The sequence below is a fragment of the Anoplophora glabripennis genome, unplaced genomic scaffold (genome assembly GCF_000390285.2).
Source record: "Anoplophora glabripennis isolate ALB-LARVAE unplaced genomic scaffold, Agla_2.0 scaffold92, whole genome shotgun sequence".
Lineage (NCBI taxonomy): Eukaryota > Metazoa > Arthropoda > Insecta > Coleoptera > Cerambycidae > Anoplophora > Anoplophora glabripennis.
In genome coordinates, this window is record NW_019416269.1 from 230422 (window position 1) to 237762 (window position 7341).

General features: G+C 30.1%; 2 protein-coding genes across 2 annotated transcripts in view; one reads left to right on the forward strand and one right to left on the reverse strand.

Moving 5' to 3' along the window:
• LOC108903292 overlaps nt 1-4265 on the reverse strand; it is a 159482-nt gene extending 155217 nt beyond the window's left edge. The window contains exon 1 of the mRNA XM_018705412.2: nt 4001-4265. The gene's annotated coding sequence lies outside the window, so the exon portion shown is untranslated. The remainder of the gene's footprint in view (nt 1-4000) is intronic.
• The window catches only part of LOC108903276 (neural cell adhesion molecule 2), a 280494-nt gene that overhangs the window by 43155 nt on the left and 229998 nt on the right, over nt 1-7341 (forward strand). The window lies entirely within an intron of this gene.

Sequence of the window (7341 nt, forward strand, 5' to 3'; positions counted from 1 at the left end):
TATTAATCTCTTTATTTCTAAACTATCAGTGGGAAACATAACCATAGAGTATGTAGTGGAAAAACTTACTGGGTTGAATTCAGCATTTATAGGTATTTTATTTGCTAATTGACTTCCTATTTTCGCGAAAATTGAATTAAATTGGTTTGCTATGGCTTTGCTCTCTGTTATTGGGTCTCCGTTTAAATCGTTTATAGAATTTACAGTTTTGTTATTTTTTTTGCAGTCTGTCAGTTCCTGAATTACATTCCATAAACATCTAGTGTCATTTTGATTATCGTATATTTTACTTTTATAGTAATCATATTTGGCTTTTTTTATTAAAAGAGTTAATCTGTTCCTGAATATTTTATATTCTATTTTTTTTCGAACATCATTTGAATTATTTTGTAGGTCTCTAAACATGGTATTCTTTTTATGAACAGATTTTACTAATTTATTCGTAATCCAAGGTGATAGTTTTGTATTTTTTCTTCTTATTTTAATTGTTGTCGTGGTCTGCTCAATTACTTTAGATAAAACATTAATAAATTTATTTATTGCGGAATCTGCATCAGTTTCAGTATAAATAGAATCCCAAGAGACCTTATGGATTATATTTAGTAACTTATCATTATTAATTTTCTCAATATAAATTGGATTTTTTTTGGTTTGTTCAGAAGACCCCATTATAATTTGTAACACTGTCGTAAAATGATCAGTAGTATTTGTTTGTATGACTATAGGCATTAGTAGGTCATAGTTGTTTAATTTTGATTTAATAAATATGTGGTCGAGACAGGATGTTGTGTTTCCCTGTATTCTTGTATAATTATTGATTGCCGAAATAAATCCGAATTCATTTAAAGTATTTAGATATTCTATACTGTAATTGTTTTTGTCAAGAATATCAATGTTTATGTCTCCAATAAAAATACTATAATCCGATAGACCATGTTGATTATTTTGCAGATGGGTTTGTAAATTCATAATAAAGGTGTTTATATCCGTAGCCGGAGGTCGATACAAGGCAGTAATAGTTACAAGCTCTCTAGAGTGTAGCTTAAGATTTACAACAACCATATTTAAATCATCAACAGGTATAATAGAATAAGAATAGTCGACGTTTTCTTTAATATATACTACAACACCATCGTTTTGATTTATTTTTCCGTTATTATATATCAAGCAATAGCCTTCAATATTGTATAAATCTATGCAATTAATTTGCCATGTTTCGGTCAATACTATACAATCAATGTCACTATCCAAATTAGACAAAAAAATCATGAATTCATCCAAATTCTTATTTATGCTCCTTATATTATTGTGCAGAATTTTGAAGTTATTTACATTTTTATTTATTGCGAGTATGGATCTACATTCAGAACAATCCAACAAAGTATAAGTTTCTATCTCTTTTATTTCAAAATCTCTAATATATTGATCCATAGAGGTTTAAGTTTAAACATGGATATAATAAACAAACAGAATAGATATAGGTACTTAAAAACAAATTACATAGATAATAGATAAAGGATAGGAGATATAGATAAAAAAAAAATATTATTTGTTTACAGAATTTGATCTTAAATTTTTATTACGGAGTTTTACTACCTGAGATGATATCTGAGTTTCCGATCTCTTTCTATTCTTTGGTGTTGCAATTCTTGTTAATTCATCAGTTATCGTTGGGAATTCCCGAAAAGAAGTGGTAGGTTCTGAAACTTTTTCTTCTACTGATGCAAATTTATCTTTTCTGTGTTGAGCTATTTGACTAGGAGTAGCAGGGGCACTTTGAGATTTTTCTTCTATTAAAATTTCTTCTTGGTTATCTTGTTCTATAAGTTGCTCTGCAGTGTAAATCTCGCCATTTACATGCAGTTTATTGTGTTTTATAAAACAATTATTGTCACTAGATTGCTTCGCAACTGCTAGGTGTTTCCTTAGTACTTTATTCTGTTCACGTTGCAGAGGTGTAAGATCGTTTGCAATATATATGTTAGTCCCTTTCAGTTTTGGACAAGCTCTTAGTATTTCTAACTTTTTAAGATAGGAAATCAGTTCCAGTTTGATCGGACTATCTTTATTTTTTCCCAGAGTGTATAGATTGTTAATATCAGCTTCTTTCAAATTTACATCAAATATTGTGTTCAGTTCACTAATAAAGGAGTGAGAAGTAAAATTCTGGTTTACTTTATTAAACCCGAAGATTATTAAATTATTTTTCTTACTTACTCTAATAATTCAGCTTTGTCTTGTAAAAGTAAGTTCTGGTTTTCTAACTTAGTCACTCTTACTTTTAAATCTTCGAGTTTTAGAAGAATTTTTGTTTCTGTAGCTTCTATATAATTTTTAATGGATGTTCTATTATTAATCACTTCTTCATATATTTTATTTATCGATATATTTATATCTTCTGTCATGCTGACAAACTGAGAAGTGTAGTGTATGTATTGCTTTAGACCTGTGTTTCTTGCTCGACAAAAACTGAATATACAAAAAATACGAGTCTCTCTAGTAAATTAAGGTTAGCTTAGGTCTTTCCCGTATTCTATTAATTATTAAAGGATGCCATCTTACTCACTGGTTTTAGATGCCTTCTTACTCACTGGTTGTAGTAGCGGTTTACTTGTTGACTATGTAAGTTTTATATAATATATTTATATATCACACTTCAGAAATAACTTATAATTTTGAGAGCACCATTTTAGGTATGTACAACTTAGGCGATCCACACACAGTTATAAAATTCTATTTTTGACATAAATGTAATTAATTTTGTATTATAGTAATAATTTAATTAATCTTAAATGCATTTTGTAATGGTGCTGTAATACAAAAAAGTGTGTAAGCCGAAAATATGAATGACAAAATGAAATTTAAGAAATAGACAACATTTGAAATAATAGTTTGAGTTAACAGTGAAAATACACTTTTTTCTAACCGAATCGATTTAAGAAGCTATAATCCAATAAAGTTGTGCTCGGCTTATAGGGACCGCAAAATAAATCTAAACAGGATATTTTTTTTCAGGGTTACTTGGGGACTGCCTCCTGAGTATCCGACCAAAAGATCACACTCCTGGTACGACTTGCGCTATAGGGATGGTTTCCTAAACATTTTTTTAGAGCAAATTGACCTTAATAAAATTGTAGAGGATTAAATTTTGAACAATTTTTTCTTATAAATTTTTTTGTATTTCTAATACTTAACGAGCTACTGCGCATTATTTGAAAAAAAAAAAATTTGCACGCTGAGGAAGAAATGAATTCACCTGACCCTTCCAGAAAAAGAGGACCATTAAACCGAGTTGATGACTTTCATGCAGATCGTGAAATAGGCTTAAATAAATGCGCTGTAACTTGTTAAGTAGTGGAGATAATAAAAAATTTTATAAAGCGAAATTGTAGAACATTTATTCCTCTCTTACTTTTATTAATGTTATTTTAAAAATAATGTTTACAAGACCTACCAGTCCTGTGGTAAACGAATTAATTTTTTGTCATAAAATGCGCAGTAACTCGTTGAGTATTAGAGTACAAAAAAATTTTGTACAGAAGAGTTGTTCAAAATTTGGTCCTCTACAACTTTTATGGAAGTCAGTTTCTTGTAAAAACATGTTTACAAGACCACCCCTGCGGCGTGCACAATTTTTGTCACATAATGCGCAGTAACTCGTTAAGGATTAGACATACAAAAAAAAATTATACAGTAAAGTTCTTTAAAATGTTATCCTCTACAACTTTTATTAAGGTCATTTTGCTTTAAAAAAATGTTTATGAAACCACCCCCATAGCGCAAGTTGTACCATAAGTTCGAGTGTGATCGTTTTAGTTGGATACTCAGGAGGCAGTCCTCAAACAACCCTGAAAAATCATCCTGTTTGGATTTTTTTTATAAAGTGATATCTTTAATGGATTAATAAGATCATTAAATTTTCACATGATATGAATTTTTGTTATAAAAGAAATATTGATTACTTACACACTTACAGTATGTTATAATATTATTAACTCACCTTAGCCTAGAATTCCAGATCTATTCCGACAGTCAGAATACAATGAACCGATGAAATATATCTAAATTAAAACCGTGCGACCGACAACTGATTTTGCACTAACGTGTTCGCTACAACACAAACAAATTAACTTAGAAAGAAACCGTACAAACGAACTGTGTATTTGCCGGACTTAAGTTAATAACTTAAAGTTATGTTTAATAAAAGGAATTAAAAGTAGCTACCGTATATCACAAAACCATGACCTGTTTATTTATATATTGACAGTCAAGGTTAATTGACTGAACGTACTTAACCGGCTTTATTGTTACAGCACGCTTCTAGGATGCGCGGGCAGATTCACTTTATCGCCTTATATTAGGTCGCCACAGCGCTGCCAAGATTGAACGAATTTCCTGATATGTAAAGAAATTAAACAATGCACAATTAAATATCAAAGTGAAATATGAGTTATGAATGTTAATATACAAGGTGTTCTACAAGCTCTATGACATACTTTTGTAAACATCCCTGAAGGAGTTGTTATAATATAAAAATGAAATAAAAGATTTCATTTAAAAAAAAGAAAGCTTGGTACAATTTTATGTCTGTGTTATACTTAACAGAGTCAATGAATGAATGAATCCCAGTGCAACTTAAATCAAGGTTACCACTCTGAGATTTTATTTTATATAAACAAAGATATGTATAACAAACTTATCGACGAGCCCGCAGGAACCAAAACTGCTGATCAAACCTTCATAGTCCGCAAGGTCATCGCTAAAGCGCCAAATAGCCAACACTTTGACGGACGGTAGCTGGATTCATTTCAAATATTTTTCTTATACAGGGTGTCCCAAAAGCGACGCCCGTCCTTCTGGGATTTGATTAAGGGGACAAAAGCAAATCGAAAATCAAGAGTGGGAAATTTTCCGATTGTTTTTCTTTGTTAAGTTATTCTGTGCTTATAGGATTTTTAATCAGAGGACTGATTCTTGGTTGCTCTATTACTTCGATAATAACAGCCTGAATAAAAACTACTGCATTTTCAATATTCCTATAATTTTGCTACAAACTACATTTCAAATACACCAATTATTACACTTAGCTGCATTATTAATAATAATACAAAGAATTATGTAAGCGGTACAAGACTAGCGTTTGGAATTTCAACATAGCCGGCCAGCCTTAGACGACTTTGTTTGGGTTATAAGTAATGAATAGGCGCTATTTCAATATAAACATTGTGATTTGGAAGCGGACAGAATACTCCTGAGACAGACATTCATTAATATACTGTTAACATGTTAACACGCTGTGAATTACTCTTCCCCTATTATATTACCAGTTTTTACTTTAATTGTTTAGTATTTAATTTTCTTACATCTCAGAAGTGGGATAAAGAACAAATACAAACGTTAAATAAACANACATCGAAATTTTCACACCGTTGTTTAGATAATTATCACTGTCATCAATTTCGAACGAAAAAAATATGCGTTGTCATTTAAAAAAAAATTATGTCGCTGACGTAAGTGGATTATCGAAAAAAAAAAATTTCCACATAACAAGGTGCCCTGGATCAAATAAAAATCGACAGGTCTCACCATTTTCGAAAAAAAAGTTGTTTAACGAAAATATGAATTTTATGCAGAACTTTTTTACCACGCTGTATATTTATTACCTTTCGCCCCCCCAAGAAAAAGATAACGTTGATTTTGTGCGTATTATGTTGCATTCATGACTACCTTTATTATTTTAATGGCACATTCATTTTTCACATGAGCTATTCTTCACATATCACTTGTATAACAGATTTCGTTTATCTTATCTTTACTGCCGTTGCCACACACCAATTTTTTCAAACAGATTTAGAGTGACAACATAAACACCTATTAAGCCTTTTTTATACATATAGGGCAGTAACATTCTTTTTTATCTTAACTATTAATATTATTTAACCAGAGTAAGTATTTCAAATAGTTTATTTTTAAGCAGTCGACTACTACACTTTTTTGATGTATTGGGATTTGATCCAAATAAATTTAATTTAATTTGAAAACGTATATTCTATTATCAACTTTTTTATTTTTTACGCTATTTTAAAGCCATTAAGCTAACTTTATTTTTTTATTTTTTTTTAATTTATACCTTTAAAACAAAGTAAATAAAATTGTTAAAGATGTTATCTCTACGTACTTCAAATTAGTCAAAGAAAATTAATTAAACATATAAATGTGTAAACTTAATTTTGGGAAACTTCAATTATATTTTAAAAGGAGCAAATTGTTTTTCGGAACATTATTTACATTGAGAAATTATCAGATATATTTATGACAGTTAATAATAAACTATAGTGATAGAATAATTAAACTTATTCTTTTTCATATCAATGTTAAAATATAGTTTGCCTTAAATTGTGCAAACGAAAGACAATTTCCACCGAAATAAAGTTCGTCCATATGAGAACGTAGTATAAACCCTAACTCATTTTAATTTTGATTTTTTGAAACACTTTTGATGAATTTCGAAGCACACTAATACATATGACATTTTGTCGTATACAAATTACTATAATCTACATTTTGTGAATTAAAACTGGCTGTTCTGAAAATTGAGTCAGAAATACGTATACGTCCGTGCGATATTTGTTGAGATAAAATTCCAAGAAGACCCCTGTGCCACTTTTTTGGAATTAACCGCATTGGACACCTGAGGGAGAAAGACATTGGCGGCGTGGCGTTCACCGTAGCTGCTTGCAGTACATACTGTGTTTTGCAGTTATGAAGGCGTGTTTCTTCGGAAGTTTTATGCATTTTCAATGTATTTAATTTAATTCCCAGTCGAAGAGTATCGTGTATGTTATTTTAAGACAATTTTTTCAAATGAAAATAAAATACATAAAATTAAAAAACCGTGTTTTAGCTGCTACAGGAGTATCTCCAGCCATTATAGGGAGAATCTTAAGTGAAAGTGTCGAGTTACAAGATGGTGATGGTGAAGTAAAATTTAGTTCTCCTAAAAAAACGCAAGAGAATATGTACAAAATCCAACGTACCAGAATAGGAACAAATGTATATTAGAAACATGATCTATAATTTTCACAAAACGGAAGGATGTCGAGTTACTCTGACACAATTACAATAAAAAATGAACTATTTGGAAATATGGAAAAATCTTTAATATTCTGAAAATAACACGAAAAATTTCAAGGCACGCCCCTGCCGCGGTAAATTGTTATAGTAGTTTCGATAACGGAATTTTATTGGCTTATTATATCTCAACAAATATTATGGGGACTGCCATTTTTTAAAATACAAATGTAAAGTGTCGTTTCTATTTATAGTTATAATAATAATAAT